This window comes from Peromyscus californicus, unplaced genomic scaffold (assembly GCF_007827085.1).
Source record: "Peromyscus californicus insignis strain IS unplaced genomic scaffold, ASM782708v3 Scaffold_5__1_contigs__length_169319896, whole genome shotgun sequence".
In the NCBI taxonomy this organism is placed as follows: Eukaryota; Metazoa; Chordata; class Mammalia; order Rodentia; family Cricetidae; genus Peromyscus; species Peromyscus californicus.
In genome coordinates, this window is record NW_026294573.1 from 56,207,935 (window position 1) to 56,229,742 (window position 21,808).

At 40.5% G+C, this 21,808-nt stretch overlaps 1 protein-coding gene and 1 pseudogene across 12 annotated transcripts in view; one reads left to right on the top strand and one right to left on the bottom strand.

Annotated features, from left to right (window-relative positions):
* Fggy (FGGY carbohydrate kinase domain containing) overlaps nt 1-10,477 on the bottom strand; it is a 420,639-nt gene extending 410,162 nt beyond the window's left edge. For 9 of the 12 annotated variants that reach the window (XM_052715209.1, XM_052715202.1, XM_052715201.1 and 6 more), the window contains exon 1: nt 10,367-10,477. The gene's annotated coding sequence lies outside the window, so the exon portion shown is untranslated. The remainder of the gene's footprint in view (nt 1-10,366) is intronic. The other 3 variants (XM_052715211.1, XM_052715200.1, XM_052715213.1) reach the window with 2 other exon arrangements.
* Nucleotides 4,954-5,325, top strand: LOC128096991 (60S ribosomal protein L35a-like; annotated as a pseudogene).
* Nucleotides 10,478-21,808: the final 11,331 nt, after the last annotated feature.

Sequence of the window (21,808 nt, forward strand, 5' to 3'; positions counted from 1 at the left end):
GAGAAGGAAGCACGCAAACTTGAGTATTTCAGGACAGCTTCGTGGGGAAAGCAAACGTCTTTGCAGGATTAAGAAGAGAGGCACATGATCTTAGGGAACAAGCAAGCAAGGCAAGCACATTCACAGAAAACACCGGAGTGTCTCAAAATCCCTCGATCAGCTGACCAAGGAAAATGTTGGTTACCCAAAGCTAATGAATAAAGCCAAAATGGGCTGACTGCTTCCTCAAATAATAAGGACCACAAGGCAGCACTTTGAGAAACATCTCCATCGCACTCGCGCAACACACACACACACACACAAATCCCCCATTAAAGGATACCAAGGAGATAAGATAAATAATTTTAAGAAATGAAATAACTGTTTTAAGGAAGTCCAGTGACATACTGGAAAACAAGAGTAAACTAATCAGAAAAACCAACGTTTAAGAAAAGAAGAAATTCTGAAGCTGAAGAAGACGATGAACATGTAAGAAGATCAACGGCACACTGATGGTGCAGGATGAAGCCCCTGTGAGGTTAGTCAGACCATTTGCAACTATAATCTGAGCCCAAGGGAGAATGAAGACAAAAAGAAAAACACTGGGACTGCTCTAACTTCATGACTGCTGCCATGATAAAACACCCTGATGAAAAGCAACCTAGGGGAGGAAGCGTTTGTTTTGGCTCTCAGTTCCCAGTTACAGCCCACCATCGCAGGAACGTCAAGGCAGCAGACCTAGAAACCATCAATCACATCGCTTCAGTCAAGAGCAGAGAGAAACGATTGCAAATTCACAAAAGCTTCACGCTTCTTCTCGGCCTACTCTTTTCACTTTTATAGCATTCAGCTCACAGGCCTGGAAATGGTGCAGCCCAAATTCAGGGAGGATCTTTCACCTCAATTAGCCCAATTAAGAAAAATCCCTCTGGCTTGCCCATAGGCCAACCTGCTATAGGCAAACCATCATTTATTTGCCAGGTGATCACGTCAGGTTGACAATCAAAATGCTATAACAGATGATAGAAGTTCCCAATGGAGAAATGGGGCAAGAATGCTACTTTAAATAAACAATAGCTGAAAACTTCCAAAATCCTGTGAAAAATGTGGATATTCAGGTACATGAGCTTCAAAGGTCTACAAAGATCTCAAACATGTTCAATCCAAAGAGGACTACTTAGATACATAATTATATTGTCAAAATAAACTTTTTTGAAAGCAGCAACAGAAAAAAAAATTTCACATCCAGAGAAGCCTCCACTAGAAAACTAATATATTTCTCAGCAGAAACTTTACCGGCAGGAAGACAACAGAATGATATACTCAATGTGCTTCAGCTTTCCTTTTAAGAAAAAAAAAATCCAGCAAAACTGTCCTTTATTGATGAACAAGAGATAAACAAGAAAACTGTACCTGGGAGTGTACCATCCATTGCTAAATCTGTCTGAAGAAGATGAGACCCAAGTAGACTCTTTGGGTTGATATGAAATGAGCACAATGGATAACATAAAAACAGGTTACAGTAAAATAAAAACTCATGGGTAAGGCAAATATATAGTCAAATTCAGAATACTCTAATTCTGTAAGAAAGGCAAGTAAATAACTTTTAACTTCAGTATAATAGTTAGTAGAAAATAAAAGTATTAAAAAATAACAACCATATTAATTTAGTAATGGACACACACACTACATGAAAGAAGTAGATTGTGGCAGACTTTTCATATGTGGTTGAAGGTTGTGGCTGAACTTTCTCTTATAACTATAAGATGTTTTATTGCATGGCTATAGATAGGCAAGATTTATAATTCACACACAATAGAGAGCAAGCAAGAAGCCAACCCTATCATTATAGGAAAATCCTCAAAGCACAAAAGACAGCAGGATGAAGGAAACAAAAGAATTTTAAAACAATTAATAAAATGGCAAAAGTTTGTACCTTGCAATAATTACTTCAAATATAAATGAACCAAATTCTCAAATCAAAAGATTAATTAACATTTAAAACATAATGATATAAAGCTAGAAATCAATAACAAGAAGAAAACTCAAAAATAAATCACACACGTTCTTGAACAAAAATAACTTAAAGATGAAGCCAGAAGCGAAATCAAGAACTACCTGGAGCCAAATGCAGAAACAAGATGCACAAAAGTTTGCAGGGGGCAGCAAAAACTGTTCTAACAGGAAAGGTTATGGTGATAAATGCCAACACAAAGAAAAAGTTCTGAAATAACCCAACTCTGCATCTCAAAACTAGCAAAATAAACAAAATGAAACAGAAATGAGAAAAATAATAGATAAGATTAATAAAATGAATTGGTATTTTGAAAAGATAAACAAAACTCAAGAACCTTTATCTATACTGAGGAAGAAAAGAAAAGACAAAATCAGAAATTAAAGAGACGGCATTAAACAAAATAAAAAGGATCAAAAGAAAAAAGTATAAAAATTATATGTTAACGCTTTGGCCAGGCAAGAAGAAATGAAAATTTTTCTAGAGGGACACTGTCTACCAACACTGAGTCATAGAGAAACAGAAAATCTGATCAGAATAATACTGAGTAAAGAGACTGAATCAGTATTTATTCAAACATTGATCATGTATGAAATTCTCAAATAATAAATTATTACAAGGTCTTTGATCAAAGGGAAGTCCAGGATCTGATGATTCAATAATGAGTTCCACCAAACATCTGAGGACCAAACCCAGGGCCTTGCTCTACCACTGAGCTAAATCCCCAACTCCACCATTCCTTCTTAAACTCATACCATTTCTAGTCTATGCAGTCTGCAAGTCCAAGAAAAATAATAAAGGATATCAAAATTGGAATGAGAAGAAGAAAATCACCTGTTTGTAGATAACATCATCTTTGTTTCTTATTTGTGTTGGTATATATGTTGAATGCATGTATGATTACACGTGTGTGCACATGAGTGTGGAAATGCACAAACATGTATGTGAAGGCAGAGGTTGATGTACAGTATCTTTTTCAGTCACTCCCCACTTTATTTTTTGAAACAGGATCTCTCACTGAATCTGGAGCTCAACATCTAGACTAGGTGGCCAGCAAGCCCAGAGATCTTCCCATCTCTACCTCCCCAGTGCCAGACTCTCAGGTACCATGCCTGGTTTCTCATGGGTACTGGGATCTGAACCCAGGTCTCGTGTGCTTACGTGTTAGCACTTTATCTACTAAGCCATCTCCCCAGCCCCTGAGATGCAGAAAAACTACTATTAAAAACCACACACACACACACACACACACACACACACACACACACACACACACACGGCTACAACTAATAAATTCAGTAAAGTTATAAGATACAAAATCAGCCTACAAAAATCTGTTTCTACTCATTAGCCATATAGCCTAGAAAGAAAATTTTAAAAAAAACCAACTACAACAGCATTTTAAAACAATGAACAAACACACTTTCAAAAAAATTTAACCAAGGATTGCAAGATCTTCACACTGAAACTAAGAAACTTCAGTGAAGCTATGCCTGTTTTAGATATACTAAAAAAACACTCCATCCTACCACAAGGACACTTGCTCAACTATGTTCATAGTTGCTTTATCCATAATAGCCAGAAACTGGAAACAACCTAGATATCCCTCAACTGAAGAACAGATAAAGAAAATGTGGAACATTTACACAATAGAATATTTCTCAGCTCTTAAAAAAAAAAATGACATGATGGAATTTGCAGGTAAATGAATGCAATTAGAAAAAAAATCATCCTGAGCAAGGTAACCCATACCCAGAAAGACAAACATTGTATGTATTCACTTATAAGTGGATATTTGCTGTTAAGTAAATAATAATCAAACTACAAACCACAGATCCAGAGAGTTTCGGTAAAGAAGAAAACTCTAGAGGGAACTCATGGATCTCCCTAGGAAGGTGAAATAGAATAAATCTTGTGAGTGGGCTGGGGACGGATGGGGCTAGGGGCAGGAGCGAACAGGTGGGGATGAAAAGGATAGAGGGAGAGAGTGGAGGGAGAGACAGCTGGAATTGGGGGACACAGGGAGGGGTCAATGTGGAAACCTTGTGCAGTGGAAACTTCTGGCATCTATGAAAGTGACCCTAGTGCGGAACTCCCAGTAATAGAGGATGCAAAGTCTGAATGGGTTACCTTTCATAATCAAGCAAGGCTTCCAGTGGTGGGACTGGACTTCATTTGGCTGAGTTGTTGGCCAAAGAGGTCCTGTGGACAGCCCTAAATAACCTGGGCTGATGCTAGGACAGAAGCCACTCTCTGAAAACTGAATCTCTAAGGGGAGGGACCCGATGGAGACCTCCAATTTAGACTCTGCATAATGTCTGTCTGTGGGTCTCTGAACCTGCTCCCACCTGTTGCCAGAGGAGGCCTCTCTGATGACCACTGGGCACCTATCTTTTTTCACAAAAGAGACTAGAATGTAGGGGTGAAGGCTCCATGCAGGCACCAACTCAATCTCTCTACTTCCAGTGAACCATGTGGATATTGTCCTTGGCAATGGGGCCCCATTTTCAGAGAGAGAGAGAGAGAGAGAGAGAGAGAGAGAGAGAGAGAGAGAGAGAGAGAGAGAGAGAGAGAAGGAGGGAGAAAGGAGGAAAGAAACTGCTGAAATTAACTAAAGAAATAAATGGAAAGAATACCAAATTCTTTGGATTGGCTGAGTGAACTTATATTGCTAAAATGCCCATCCTACCCCAAAATAATGTAAGTAATCCTTCAATGTAAGTAATCCTTTATCAAAATGCCAACGAGATTTTTTGGAGAAATAAAAAAGACAATCCTAAAACTCATATGGAACCACAGAAAACAAGACAAAAAATCTAAATCTATCTTGTATTTTAAAAAAAGAAAGGAAGGAAGGAAGGAAGGAAGGAAGGAAGGAAGGAAGGAAGGAAGAAAGAAAGAAAGAAAGAAAGAAAGAAAGAAAGAAAGAAAGAAAGAAAGAAAGAAAGAAAGCTTTTCCCATGATCTTGGCCCCTGAAGAGGCCTGCTGGGAACAGAGCTTCAAAAAGGCAAGTATTTCTGGAAGACTATGCTACAAGCCCACTTTTGCTGGCTCTAAGTGAGGTCTCCAGAACCAAAGACAGCACACGGCTCTTCTTAAGGTTCAAGGTGCTTATGCCTGAGATGAAACTGAATTCTACTTGAGTAAGAGATGTGCTTATGTGTATAAAGCAAAAACAACACCGTGACAAATCAAACTGCAGTGATCTGGGGAAAGGTAACTGGGGACGCGTGGGAACAGTGGCAAGGTTTGTGCCAACTTCTGAAGCAACCTTCCTACAGAGGCCAGTGGACACAGAATTCATATGATGCCATACCTCACATTGATTTAAACTAATAAGAGGTAAATAAATAAAAGTGGTTTGTAAAAAAAATAAAAAGTCAAAATCACCATACTTCCTGATTTAGAATTACACTGCAAAGCCATGGTATTTAAAACAAGATGGCATGGGGTCAAAAACAGATGCCTCAACAACAGAATACAATGGAGTTCTGAAATAAGCCACACATATAGGTCGATTACTCTTCAACAAGATCACGCACCAAAATCTCACAATGGGGAAAGAGTTTCTTCAACAGATGATACTGGGGAAACCGGCTAGACACATGCAAAGAAATGAAGATTCATCCATCATACACAAAAAAAGAATTCAAAATGGATTAAAACAGAAAACATAAGACTTGAAACTGTAAAACTCCTAGAAAGAAAGATGGGCAAGGGGGTCTCTGATACTGGCTGTGGTAATGATTGCTTGAATAACACACCGAAAACACAGGCAGTCAAAGCAAAAATAAAAAGCAGCAACTGTAATTTTAACACTTTATAGACTGCAGAGGAAATGACAGAAATAAAAGGGAGAAAATATTTGTAAATTATGTGCCTGGTAAATGATAAATTGTTAAAATTCAAATTTCATAAAAACTGATACAACTCAAAAGGAACACAAAACAGTAAATAACTTGAATAGACAATTTTCAAAGGATGCAAGGGTGTTCACATCAATAATCATGAGAAATCAAAACCATGGCACATGGCCTTATTCTTATCAGAATTGATCATCAAAGAAGCAAACAATAACAAGAATTGTTTGAAGGTATGAAGAAAATTGAACTCTGTGTACTGAGGGTAGGAAGGTCAATTCACACAGCTATTCTGGAAAACACTACAGACATTCCTCAAGAACTTAAATGTAGAAATACTACATTACCCAACAGCCTTCCTTCTGAACACACACCCAAAAAATCATAATACTGACCTTGCAAGATATATGCACATTCATGTTCACTGAGTTTTATTCACAATAATCCGAACACACACACACACACACACACACACACAATCAGCCTTCTACATCTACAGAATAAATCAGCCAAAACTCAAAACTATGTGGAAACAATTGTATCTGTATGAAACCTATAGTGACCTTTTTACTTATCATTTTTTTTTAGCAATATAGCATGACAATATTCTGGTTTCATCTCTGTTGTTGTGACAAATACCCTGACCAAAAGCTGGTAAGGAAACCATTTATGATTCTAGATCAGTCTGTCACTAAGGGAAGTCAAGACAGGCAGGCAAGAACTCAAAGCAGGACCTTAAAGGCAAGTCTGCTTGAAGTTCCACACATTCACCTATTGAAGGTCTTTTCTCAGATCACTCGTGGCCAGTGGTTTTCAACCTTCCTAATGCTATGACCCTTTAATACAGTTCCTCATGTTGTGGTGACCCCCAAGCATAAAATTATTTTCATTGCTACTTCTATAAGTGTAATTTCATAACTGTTGTGAATCATAATATAAATATCTGTGTTTTCAGATGGTATTAATGACCCTTGTGAAAGGGTCATTTGACACAAAAGGGGTTGTAACCCACAGGTTGAGAACTGTTGCTCTGGGCTATGTCAAGTTGAAAATTAAAGCTCATCAAGACGGCCACCTATTACATAGGTAACTATTTGCACACTGTGTTCTGCCTTATATGCAATGCAAAGACCACTTTTTAAAATAGACAGAAGGGGGTGTGTGTTTGTGATATGAAATAGTCACTAAATTTCCTTCCTGGGGGGTAGCAGGAGGTCTATACCTTCTGCCCTAACAACAGACCAAAATACAACTCCCCCAAAGTCATGAGGGAAGCAATGAGTTTATTGGCTTACTAACAGAGCGTGAGTAAGCGGTTACTGAAAGCAACTCAGATGACTCCACCGCAGCCACACTAGAAAGTCTTTACCCAGCATGGATGATGGCTTCCCACAGCCATGGAGGGAAACCCCTTCCCCTAGCTTGCCCCATCTTATTCTAGCACCTCCTCTAGACCCCAAGGCCACATGCAATTGGGGAAAAATGACAAACAAATGGCTGTTTACTCTGGTGAGGGTCCGACCACTCATCCCACACACTCTGTCTAAGCAAGAAGGCAACTTGCACCACTATGCTAAATTACAATAAATAAACAAAAAAGCAAACAAATAAATAAATAAACATCAATGGGGTTTTGGTATCTACAAGAAGCTTGAAATGAAAATTCCCTGCTGATACAAGAGACAAAGAAACTCTATGATATCACCACTATGTAGAACCTAAAAGACTAACTCATTAAAACAGAAAACAAAATGATAGTTACCAGGAGGTGAGACAAGGGGACATGAGAGGTTGGTTAGCAAATACAAACATTCAGTTAGGAGTTAAAAATTTTCTAGAAGTCCAATGTACACCATGGATAAAGTTAGCATTATATTCCTGCAATTGGTTCATAGAGCAGAACTTAAAAATTTTCATCACCAAAGAAAATGAACACTATATCAAATGCTGCATGTGTTAGCTGGTTTGACTTTGGCAATTATTTCAAAATGTACACATATACAAAACATACTGTATAAATTGACTATATATAATACACACACATATATATGTATGTGTGTGTGTGTATATATATATATACCTCACTAAAGCTGGCAGAGGTAGAATAAAATGTAATCTGAATAGGCCTGTGATGATAAATGTGAAATGTGAACACGATAAGTGCCTGGGAAATTAGTAACACTCACTATTGGTGTATCTGTGAGAATATTCCCAGACAGGATTAACTGAGAGAAGACGCACCCTGGACCTGAATGGCACCATCTCACAGCCAGGTGTGATGAAAGGGGGAAAGCCAGAGAGCCCACTAGTGAAGCACAATCTTTTTCTTTCTTCCTGTCTCTCCCTTCTGGCCGTCATCATGGGAGCGGTTCCTACAGTGATGAACTGAAATCGTGAGTCAATAACGTTTCCTGCCTTCAGCTGTTTTGCTCCTGGGTTTATCACGCAACAGGAAGCCAAGGAGTACAAGTCCCTGTCCTCTAGATCAAATGGCTTTGTGCTTACCATCCCCTCACACACTTCAGGCCCAGGTGGCTTCGCTGCGGAGTTCCACTAACCATAGATTACAGAGAGATAGATGATGGATGGATGGATGGATGGATGGATGGATGGATGGATGACAGATTAACTTCAAATCCTCCAGAATACCAAAAAACAAAGAAAAAAAAATACTCCCTAACTCATCCTTTAAGGCTAAAAATTAGTCAGAGAACCTAACTCAGAAAATACAAGGAAGGAAAATTAGAAATCAATATCCATGATTAACAATGATGTTGAAATGCTTAAAATCTCAGCAAGGAAAATCTGAACTATACAATTAATTGTATGTCAGTTATTCCTCAACAGAACCTGTTACTAACTACCCCAGCTGAGAACACCTCTCTTCCTGGAATCATCTTCAGGGTTAAGTGATCTCTATCATACAGTCCAGTAAAATAGCCATTTCAGACCCCCTCATGGTTGAGATTTTAAATATAAAATCTGCCCCAATCTGATAGTGCTGGTGGCAGTGGTGTTTTTTCAGTTTTGTTTGTTTGATTGGTTGGTTGTTTGGTTTTGTTTGGGGGGGGGGGGGGTTTGTTGTTTGGTTTGGTTTGGTTTGGTTTGGTTTGGTTTGGTTTGGTTTGGTTTGGTTTTTCAAGACAAGGTTTCTCTGTGTAACAGCCCTGGCTGTCCTGGAACTCACTCTGTAGACCAGGATGGCCTCCAACTCACAGAAATCCACCTGCCTTTGCTGGGATTAAAGGCGTGCGGCCACCACACCAAGCTTGGTGGTGGTGTTTTTTAAAGAGATAGTAATAGGCAGTGGTTTTAAGTGAAAGTTTATAGAAAAGAAACTAAATTCCAAAAGACACGGCCCACAGAAAAATTCATCACAGCTTAGGTGAGAACAGGCCTCCTTCACAAAGACACAGTTCTCCACCTTCTGGGTTATTCCCTTCCCCTACACGCATGCTCTGCCTTCCTAATCCTATGTCACTCCCCCTCAAAAACATCATCTACAGACCCTCCTCACCCCTATTTTCCAACCCCTAACACCATAATAGCAGTCCTCTGGAGCTCCGACTCACACAGCCAGGCCAGAGGCCATTAAGTCAAGACCAAGCATGAGAGCTCCACTAACAAGAAGCTCCAGAAGACAGAGTGGCATGGCGGCACCCCCACTAGCTAGCAACTGAAAAGGGAAACATCAGGACTTGCACTTTGCTTACAGTAAAGACCAGAAACCCTTTTTTAAAAAAGCAAGAAAACAAAACAAAAGACAGATCTACCATTTAAATCCAGCCACCAACTAAGACTTTAATTCTCCCTCACTGGTTTGCGATTTAAGAGCAAAATCCAGTGGGGCCTTTGAACTCACACTTCACACATAATCTAAGAATGACCACTTTCCAGCACCTTGGCCATAACTAGCCGTTTAATTAAGGGAAGAAATTAGTGCTAAGATATAAGCAATGCTCCAGTTAAGAACCAATGACAGGAGGGTTCCCCCACAGTGGATCATCTCCATCCTGAAATGGACATGAAGTTCACAAAAATGGAAATATCCCCCTAGACTCTTCCTGGCCTCTGTAACAAGACGGCATTATTCCTTCTAAACTGAAGTACACCTCAAACATTATATCCAGCTGCTCAGCTTCTAAAGCCATAAACAGCACCAGCCTTGAAATGCCTTGCATTGCCAAACTTGAACTCAATGGCTAAAATATCTGGAGAATTGTCTGCAAATTGGGGGGCCTGGGGAGAAAGAAAAAGGCTTTATTAACTGTACACTGGACAGAGAGAGAGGGCCTTAGGCCCCGGACATCTGTAGGGCTGTGTGGGGGATGCAGCAAAGGCTGTCCTCTCCCTTGGGCAGGACACCTCACCCAGAAGACAGACAGTGAGTCGCCAGCTGGTGTGAGACCCCTAGATGAAGGAGGGAAACAGCTAACAAGCTGGAGAAGCTTTCCCTGGAGGAGCCGGCTGAGAGCCTGCGTGCCTGCAAGAGCCCCTGGGAGGGTCACTTACTTGTCCAATATGAAATCACATTCTAGCTAGCAGGCCAGCAGGCCACCATGCACAGCCGCACCGCACCCAGCAGGGCGGTCCAGGCACGCTGTGACTCCGCCCGCTCCGGTCCAGCCCCTCCAGCAGCCTTTGTAACACACATCCTGATTGGTCCCTTGAAACGGGCGCCAGGAATGGCCGGTCCCTGTAAGCCCTGCCCCTTCCCGCCACAGTGCAAGTTCTGGGTTCGCAATCAGATTCAAACTCCTCCCTCGATCGCTCCCAGGATTTTAAAGGAGCCTCGGACTGGAGTGGGTTCTGTCCCAGAGATCCAGCCTGAGTGCCAGGCATCCTGGCCTTTCCTACAGTAGATGATGGGTTACGGCGTCCTGTTAAGTCGCTCTCGGCTGAGCACCCGCTGCTGTGGGTTTACAAGTCCTTGAACTCTTTGTGCCCGGTCCTAGTTAGGGGCTTTACAGGAATTCTCTCCCTTTTATCCTGTGGAGCCTTTGAAGTAGAGATTACACTGTAAATCTAAAAGGCTGATAGACCCCTGCCTTTGAGGAATTAACAGGCTGGTTAACACTGACCTTTCCAGTAAACTACGTGTTATCCATTCCCTTCCCTCTGGGTAGATACTGAGTCCAAAACCTGTTTGGGTTTTTTCTGGGTCAAATACCAATGACAATGAGGATTCCAACCTGAGCTCTAGTCTGTGCTGTTTCCATTAAAGGTGAGGGTGAGGGAATTCGGAAGACAGCTTTAGCAGTCCTGTATCCATACGCTTTGTCACTCTACAATAAATACATAATAAAAATAAAAACCCGAAGCGAGAAAGTGGGGACTTTTCCAAGGTTGTGAAGGGCATACCTTCTTGATAATAACAGTGCCCGACTTCCTTAAACGGACCTGATGTGTTTATTATGTTAAGACTACTATCCACACAACCTGAGATTAAACAAGTGATCTGTCTTGGTCATACAGGTGAGAACCTGTCCTGGTGAGGCTACGGCTATAGGATTAGACCACTGCCTTTATCTCGAACCCTGCTGGAGGTGTTGTTTTGGAGTTTTCCACTATACCATGATTGTTCACTTTGCATTTCCAACTATTCAAAGAACTGGCTGTAGAATCTCAGTAAGGTGGGTCAAGTGTACAACAGGAATGATAATAAGACCTGGTTCCTTCCAGAACATTATGAAGAACAAATTAAGTACCAGACGACATACCTATATTTTGCAAAAGGTTGGATGCTTTATACATATAATACATTGTCCCAGCTCTTCCTTTTTATATCCCAGAAATGGAACATGCCTGTTGTGTCATGGTTTATGACTGGAAGTGAGAGCATGAAGGGTCTTCTCTTGGCTAAACATAAACTAGTGTTGGCCTGCATGGATAGCTGTTTCTAGGCTTTGGGGTATTTGAGTTTTTATTTGTTTCCTCTTAAATAGCACACTATCAATAGCAATAGCATAGTGGCTGGAGCTCCAACAGCCATTATAAATAATGAAGGACCTTGGGATAAAAGCCACACACAGCAGAAACAAAGTGAAAGAGCATGGGTTCCTCATCTCGTGTACCCTAGACCAGGCCAGCAGCCAAGACCCATTCCAGATTCATGCATGAAAGAAACTGTTGTACTGTGGAAAACAGTCTAATTTTGTATTTTTTTTGTCATATGTGATCAAACATAATCATAACTTGTCTCTCTTGCCTCTTGAAAACCTTATTAAAAAACATAGAAAGTGAGACATACAGAAACAGGCCCAGAAGTATAAATAAATTGCTAAAGGTCATTCAGCTAAGTGGCCAACATAGATTATGACTTGATGCAAAAGCAAATTCTCATTCTTTTTTTTCATTTACGACAGACTGCCTATAATAACGAATGAATCGGTTTTTCCATTTGCCTCCATTCCATTCATTTATTCCCAAAGGTGGCCAACCTTTTTCTGTAAAGGATCAGATTGGCGTGAAGAGACACCATGGTCACAGCCACTCTTATAGAAGAGAACATTTCACTGGATGGCTTACAGTTTCAGAGGTTTAGTCCATTATCATCATGGTGGGATATAGTGGCAGGCAGACATGGTGCTGGAGAAGAAGCTGATTTCTACATCTTGCAGGCAACAGGAAGTGACTTGAGAAAATGGCTGTGGCTTGAGGAGGTAAAGTCTAACGAGAAGTCGTTAGGTTGCACCATCATGAAAGCATCATGCTGGAATCTCAGGAGTAAAGTTATTAGAAAATGCCACCCTAGCTTCCCAACTACTATTGGATGATATAGCAGGAAGCCCTCATCTGCTCCTAGTAGCTTCATATTAAACATCCAGTCTTCAGAACAGTAAAAAAAAATTTGCTACCCAGTCTTTAGTATTTTGAAATAGCAACAAAAAACAGATGAAAACAGCTGCTGAAACAGGACTAACATCGCTGGCAACTCCTAGTTACTGCAGACTCTTTGTGTCATGGGAAGAAATAGTACTGCAAAGTCTGTCCATACTTTCCTGGTTCTCATGACTACAGAGAGAATAAGAGCTGACACACATAAGCAGCTTTGTGTCAAGCCAATCCAAGTATCTTCCTCTGGGCCTTCCAAGTGTCTATTCTCACTATATCATATAGTAAAGTAAATGCCTGATAAATATTGGTGCATCTATCTGATCCATTCCTCCCTTCAACTCTATGGGGTATTTTGTTGAATCTAATTTTACTTGATTATTGTAAAGTATAGAAATCACTCAGGGCCATTGCTGGGCAAGATGGGGATCATGCAGTGTTACTGAGCACTAAGCACAGTGCAAGTCATACCACTTGTCTTAGTTAGGGTTTCTATTACTGTGAAGAAACACCATGACCACAGCAACTTTTATAAAGGTAAACATTTAATTGGGGCCAGCTTACATTTCAGAGGTTTAGTCCATTATCATCATGATGGGAAGCATGGTGGCACATAGGCAGGCATGGTGCTGGAGAGGTAGACTAGAGTTCTACATCCAGATCCTCAGGCAGCAGGAAAAGAGAGTGACACTGGGCATAGTTTGAGCATCTGAAACCTCAAAGCCCACCCCCAGTGACACACTTCCTCCAACAAGGCCACACCTACTCCAATAGAGCCACACCTCCTAATAGTGCCACTCCCCATGAGCCTATGGGGGCCATTTTCATTCAAACCACCACACAACTGGAGGAGCAAGTCACAATTAAGCAAGACAGAAAACGTTGGGTTGTAAAACAAAGAATCAGCTGAGCTGACTTATGTAATTATTTATGTCTTTCCTTCTGCACAGAGATGATTCTGTGTAGCTCTGGGAGGTAGAAAGGAGCTGGTCCTTTACTCTAGGACCTGTGAGGACCTGCATTCTCTGGAGTCTCCTGCATCATCAGCACTGTACCCCTTACCACAGAAAAAAAAGACATTTTTTCCCAAGACTAATTAAGAGTCGCTGGAACAGAAATAAGTATTACCAATCATTGATTCATGATTCATTTGTACATTCAAATATTTATGTTTTGGTGTACTTAACAGATTTATTGAGGGCTAGTCTTCTAGGGAGTAGAAAGACGGTGCTGAGATGAACAGAAATTATCTCTGTCCTTATGGAACTTACAGTCGGGAAATGGACATAAAAGTAATGAACATAAACATATGATTAAGTTTTGTGTTAAAAAAAGGAACCTGACTTAGATCAAGGTCTAATATAGAATGGTGATTTTAAAGAATTGGTTCTTTAGCTGTATTGACTCTGCTTTCAACACTATGAAGTGCCTATGATTACAATTAATAAACAGGTAGAGAAACTGAGGCTTAGGGACCTATGGTGACTGACCTAAGACTGTATGTCTGGAAAGTTGGAAGCAAACTGTACTCCTCTAATACACCACATACTATGCAATACAAACCCAGAAGTGGATGACTTTCCCACCTTCACACATCTGGCCTCCTTCTGGGCGCATCCCTATCCTCATTCCTCTTTCATAGATTTGCATTTCATTGCAGCTACTTGAGGATCTACTTCCTCTGTGAAATTCTTCTCCCAGAGGCTACTGCAAATCTCTGTTCTTCCAAATTTCTACAGCAATAATCACACATCACCCACCTGGCCTTGAAGGCAGGATACATTGTCAAGTTTATTCTCTTTTTAGAAGTTTAACCAGTAATCCTTGCTCACAGTAAGGTGTATCTGAAGACACAACAAAACCAGTTGAGCTAGGACAGGATGCTTGATGGATGGGATGAGACATGTCTGAGTTTCCAAAACCTACTTTCACCTGGGAAGAGTATAATTCTGGTTCATGGCATAATATGTTTAAACATATGTCCCAGTGCTGAACAGACAGTGCTCACTCACTACTTCTATTTCTTCTGCTCAGTTCCATTCCTGTATTGGAAGACTCTGGAGGGCAAGAAGTCCTGCCTTCTACTTTGTCACCGCAGTAGTTAGCAGAATTCTGCAATAACAAGTGTTGGAACATGTATGCAACTATGGTGGTAGTAGCCCACTGAGTCTCCCACCATTGTGGTTTGCTGTATTTTGTTTTTCATTTTTCTGAAACTTAGATTCCTTTGAACTTCTCTTAAATTTGACTCTGTAGGAAGAATAATTTACTTGCACATTGTCTCTTCTAAACTCATATGCAGAAGAAAAAAACTGGAATAGTTCTCTGGTGATCCAAAAATCACCACAAAAAGAAACCCACTGACACAAAGTGTTCTTAAGACCTCCTGCCTGACCACCATCTTGTGAAAAAAGAGGGAACACATGGTCATTTGTTGGTTCAACTTTCATCTCCAAAGGCTCACTTATAAAATTGGGAGATGATCCAGCTTACTTTGTTATTTACATACTTCCTACTACTTGGGGGAAAGTGGAGGCAGGGAGTATGAAAGGGAAGGCGAGATTGAATTATTATCTGCTGGCCACTGCACATATCCAGATTCATAAAGGTTGAGCAGCTTGCCCAGCATCATCACAAGCTATTACAAGTCAAATCACTAAAGCTAGCGACTGAGAAGTGGAGGTGGGGACCTCATATTGGTGAGAGAGTCTGAATGAATGTAAAGTCCTAACATTGTATTTGATTGACAGCACCAGTCTTCTCTTCCAGGTTTGAACTGTTCCCCCACTACCACATCCAAATCCTTCCTTGGAACCACCTAGCCAGTTTGCCATCTGTTTCTTTCTCCCCTAACACCACCTGATCACCACCCCAAAAGTCTCTTGACCATGACTTATTCTAATAAAAGTGAAAACTGTGTAATGATCAAGAACAACAATAAACCTCAATACATGGTTTTTACAGTGAGTCAAAGGGTAGCAGAGGAAGTCTAAAGTGAGCTGATGACAAGATGGGACTCTGTGTTGTAGAAAGGGAGTCCAGAGACAGCTTCTAGGGATAAATGCTCAAGTCTCTGAAGCTGAGTCCAAAAAGAGGCCCCTGCAGTTTATCCAGCACATAGAACCCAGGTAACAGACCTCCACTATGTAACCCTCTGAAATTACATCATTTCCAAATGGCAATTTTCACTCTAGGGTTTATGGAAAGAAATAACAAATCTTGAGTACTTTATAAAGTACTGTCTATGCGACAATATGGCTGAGAAGCCAATAGGAAATGGCTACATGTAGAAGGCAGCAGCTACATGGGATGGCCTTCTTTGCAACAGTCTACGTTCAGAAGATCTAATTCATGCAAAGAAACCAGCATTAATCCTACTGGAACACAGCCTTTCCAATGACATAATTACGTCCCACAAGTTCTCACATCTTATAGGTTCAACCTATTGTCAACATCATCGCACTGGGGACCAAGGTTTCAGCATATGAATTCTTTGGAGACTGGCTCCAAGCATATCTAGACCATAGCAACAGAATATACCACTCTTATATTATATACACACAGTCACAAAAATACAAATTAAATTGTGATAAACATAAACACAGATATACAGATATATAGACACACTGATACAAATCACACAACCACATGTATATCCAAATACACAGTTACATCTATATATGGACAGTCTTATATTACCATTTCACACTCACAGATCACACACATGGAAATACATACAATTATACATAGACACACAAGCACATAAACTTACAGACACAGAGGCATATGTACACATATAAACACACACATACACATACATAACTATATAACATCTTTAACCCAAACAATTTCTCATTCGTTTAAATGACAGATTCTGTTAACAAATGTTCTACAGGGTAAAGAAGAATGAGTTCACTTTTTGCAAATGTTCATTTTCCACTCATTCATCAGTCAAGTATTTGATGACAATATGTAGAAATAAAATGATGAAGAGTACACTCAGAAATGATAGTGGCAGAATAGCTGAGTGAGGTCTGAGTCTTAAGGTCTGTCATTATAAAAGATAATGATTTTTTTAACACTACTACAAAACAGGAAACCAGAATTCTTCTTGGATCATATATTCTCAAATATTCATCAATCCCAGCTCCTTGACCCCTTTAAATGCCTCTAGAGTTGTAAATAATGATATGAAGACTTAGGAAGGTACACTATAAAGGAGTGTACTTAATTCTTTGTGTTGCAGGAAAGAATAGAACTCAAAGTTGTTGAAACAAACAGCCACTTTATTGATTAATATATTTGGATGATTTTGGAAGAAAGTTAAATTCAGAAGAGACTGAATCCAAGAATTCCAATTGTGTCTTAAATGGCCATTTATTCTCCAGGTTTCATCTTTTAACTCTTGTGTTGACTCTGTACTCAAGTAGGATCTACACACAGTAGAAAAGAGAGTGAGCAACTGCTTTAACATAACCATTTCATGAATCTTGTTTGGAGGAAGGCGATGGTATCTCCACACTCACAGTTCTTATAAAGATACCTGGGGCTGGGCTGAGAAGACATGACTCTCACACTAGTGAGAGAGTCAGGATAGGGAAGGTGAAGATATTACAAGGCCATGAATGAATCTCAGAAACTGTCTTGAGAGAAAGAGGAACAGAGAAGAACTCGATCTTTATGATGGCATTTTTGTAAAGTGATGAACTCACATACTGGAACAGTATTCTCATGAAGTTACAAACTCACCCATTCAAAACAAACTATGGTAAAGAAAAGGAAAATGACCTGGAGTGACCTGGTGAGGGGAATTGAGCAAGCAGAACTGTGAATAGACATGAGGGAACTTTCCCAGTCAATGAAAATGTTGAAAACCTTGATGGATGTTTGTGTCTTATAAATGCATCTATTTGGAATTATACATTCCATTGCATGTCAATTTTACATCGAATGTAAAAAACATGAGAGAGCAGATCTGGAAGTAGGGAGTAATGGGAACAATATAAGAATTAGCAATGGAAAGATGCTGGTAGTTGGCAGATATGGATGATGAGCACACAGAGCTCATTAAATGGCTTGTTTATTTTGAATGTTTAGATTTTTTTCTTAAGAACACATTTTAAAGCAAGTAATTCAAATCCATGTGGTAACTACCATAAAATCAGTAGGGATTAAGTGCTGAAGAACCACCCAACTTGAAATAATTCCTTGCTAGGGAGATGGAGGTGGGTGCAGAGTAAGAAATCATCCTGGGAGAAGGCATCCCTTGAGAGGTGACATTGGACTTAAGACAGGAAGGCAAATAGCAATGGAGATGCCCCAAGAAACAGTGGTGACTGGAGAACACTGTTGCATTTGAGGAAAAATGACAGAAGGGCAGATGATGGCCAATGATTTGTGCTTATAGAAAAGAATCCTTTCCCAATAGCATTCATAGCATCAGTGTAAACAAGATGGAGCATTCATCCCCAGGGTGTCCTTGAGTAATCTAAGATGAAATCCTTTGATGCTGCAACTGTCCTGTCTACCATGTGAGAGGTTTCAGAAAAAGTCTACTTTCAAACACTAGGAAAATTTCTAAAGCTACAGACTGTGTCAAAGCAAGAAATTGAATGCAAGATCCAAAAACATGAAATTCCCAGAACTTTCCTACTGCCATATTTAATGTAGTCTAAACACAACAGTTTTATTTAGCATTTAATATCACTTAAATAAGACGATATCCTATGATAGGAAATGTTAGGAGTCAGGCTGAAGCAATGCCCCAGTCACATTCCCTGCCTGTTTGTTCTCGGTCATGGTTCTATACCAAATGAATAGACGCCTAGTCACTGATGTTTCAGTGGACATCTATAAACTCCTTAATAACAAATACGAGTTTCATTTGTACTCTGAGAAACTTCAGTTGGTACCTTCCAGTAAAATAAAAAAAAAAAAGATATTATGAACATTCAAATTTCCAAACCAGTACTAGACACCTAATAGAAAATTTCATGACAATATTTTAAGAAATGCAGCCCCCACCCCCTGGAAGGCTGCTTTACCTCATTGGGAGCTTGCCAAGCGTCCATTCCCACCTTCCTTCTCTCAAGGTTCTCATTTCAAGAAGGAAGAGAGCAGGCTCTACTTTCTCCTATCACCGCCTCACAGTCCCCGCCATGGCTGGAGTGCCTCACTTTCTTTCTCTGTGGGGAAAACACCTGAGGGTGACAGTGCTGCCCAGCAGTAGGGTGGAGAGGCCCAATGGCGTGCTTCTGTGTGCTCCACCTGAGACGGGAGGAGCAAGGCTGGGACATACAAAGCAGACAGCGCTGGCTTCACAGAGCCTCCCCGTCTCCGGCCTGTGTTTGTAGCTCACTGCTGTCTTTCTCTTCCCCAAGGCAGCTGCTGCACCTGCTCAGGCTCCTGCACCTGTGAAGAAGCCAAGTGCACCTCCTGCAGGAAGAACCGCTGCCCCTGCTGCCCCTGCTGCCCAGTTGGTTCTGTGTCTGGGGAAGGGCATCTGGTACCCAGGGTTGTGTCTGCGGAGGGGCATCTATTACTGGCACATTCCTAATACTGTATAATTTCTAACTGCATTATAAATACTGATCCTTATACAAGTAAGTGGTATAAGGTACCCCTTACCTATGTAAGGGTAAGTATTTATAACTCTCACCCCTTATCAAAGAAACTTCTCCCCCCTTTTTTTTTCAGCAGAGATCATTATAGAAAGCTACAACTGGTCAAAATACAAAGAAAAACTGACCGTAGGTTACCCAACCCTACTTGAGATATCTACAATGCAACTTCTACACCTAAGGCTCAGGAACCATCAGGGAAATGGAAACAGAAAGATTGAAAGAGCCAGAGGAACTGGGCATCAGCTGATCAGCTGAGAGATCATGCCTTCTACAAAAGTTTGGGAAGCTGCACCCATGAAATCTCTACAGTATGGTAGTGTAAACAAGACCTGAACAATGTGACTACTCCAGTTGATATTCCAATGTGAATGAGAGAATCTTTCAAGGCTCCACCCCTAGATGAATAGCGATAGACAATTAATGACAGCTGAGAGAGGAGGAAAGAAATCAGCCCTCTCTAGAGATGAGCCACCTAATTGATTATCCAATACCAAATAGTCAGTCCTAAAAATATATGCTTATGAGCAACACTAACCAGGCTCAGCAGGCTGTAGTTATATATTTATATGTATGTATACATGTAACAATAATAATTAAAGGGAAAAGGGAACAATAAATATAGAGATGATACATGAAAGTAGAAGGAGGGCTTTGAGGTAGTGGAAGGGAAGCAGTGATGGGTGACAGGATATGGTAATAGGGGGCTAAAGATGACTGGATTACATTATATCCATGTATATGGAGGGAGTGGAAAATCCCTGAGTGAATGTGTGCTGTTGACTTGGGCACAGCCATGTCAAAGTCCTCATAACCTCAGACCTCATGGGAATGGCAACTCCACCCCCCACCCCTGCTGGTAAGGCTCAAAGGGAAGGCAATGCCTTCCTCAGAGATCCCAGTGTGAATGTTGACAGCTAACCGTGTGTGCAGGGACTTCACCATAGCTTTCTCCCCTCTGGATATTTATGGCCTGAGGACTGTCCTCTTCATAAACTGTTCCTGTCGAGATTAGTTAACCTTGTCTCCTTAACCCAGCTGTATTGCCATAAACTCTGCCTACTTGTTAATTTGTATATAATCTCACTACTAGATCAACTGTATGCAATAATCCCACCACTGTGTTCAACTTGATATAATAAACATACTGAGCTTCCGGGGTGCTGTGGTCTCTCCTATTTAGTGGCCAGATCATCCAATCCCCAACCTTCTGTGTCTTTGTATGTTTGTCTTTTCTTCCTTCTCTTGCCATCCTAGTCAGGAATATCCTTTGGAACCATGATGGGTGTGGCAGAAATAATAAATGCGAATGAAAGTGAAACAACTTCTAAGAATTATTCGTTGGCCCGTGGTATTAAATTTTTTTATTAAGAATTTTTTTTATTTATTCCACATACCAACCACAGACTTCCCCTTCTCAGCCCTCCTCCCACTCCCCCCAAGCCTTCCCCCTCCCATCCCACCCTCCATCCCTTCTCTAAAGGAGTATGGCCTCCTATGGGGAGTCAGCAAAGCACAGCACATTAGCTGAGGCAGGTCTAAGGCCCTCCCTCTGCATCAAGGATATGCAAGGTATCCTATCATAGGCAATAGGCTCCTTTGAGTTGGTATTCTTTGCCTTCTTCTATTCCTATTATCCTTAGGTTTTGCCTTTTCATAGTGTCCCAGATTTGTGTTATGACTTTTTTGGCCTTAGTGTTTTCTTTGACTGATGAATATTTCCTCTATTGTATCCTCCATGCCAGAGATTCTCTCTTCCATCTCTTGTATTCTGTTGGTTATGTTTGCATCTGTAGTTCCTGTTCATTTACTCAGATTTTCTATTTCCAGCATTCCCTCAGTTTGTGTCTTCTTCGTTGTTTCTATTTCAATTTTCAGGTCTTGAACTGTTTTCTTCATCTGTCTAATTGCTTTTTCTTGGTTTTCTTGGCTTTCTTTAAGGGAGTTATTGATCTCTTACAATTTTTTGTTTATCTTTTCCTCAGTTTCTTTAAGGGAATTTTTCATTTCATCTTTAAAGGCCTCTATCATCTTCATAAAGTTATTTTTAAGGTCACTTTCTTCTGTTTCTTCTACATTGTGATGCTCAGGTCTTGCTCTTGTAGAATCACTAGATTCTTGTGGTGCCATATGTTGTTTGTATGTATTTTGTATGTATTTTGTATCTTTATGTTGTTTGTATGTATTTTTGCACTGGCACCTACCCATCTCTTCCTCCAACAGGTACAAGAGATGTCTATGTCTGAAGGAGCTGTTTTTGATCCCCTCTGTGCTGGCTATGTCTGTGTCTCAGGGGGCCACTCTTGGTCCAATCAGAGCTCTTGGTCCAGTTGGAGCTCTTGGTCCAATCAGGGTTGGTGGATTATGTGTCTCAGGGAACTACTCTTGGTCCTATCAGAGCTCTTGGTCCTCTTGGTCTAATAAGAGCTCTTGGTTCAATCACAGCTGGTGAATTCTGTGTCTTGGACAGCTGCTGAGGTTACAAGGGGATGGGTGGGTT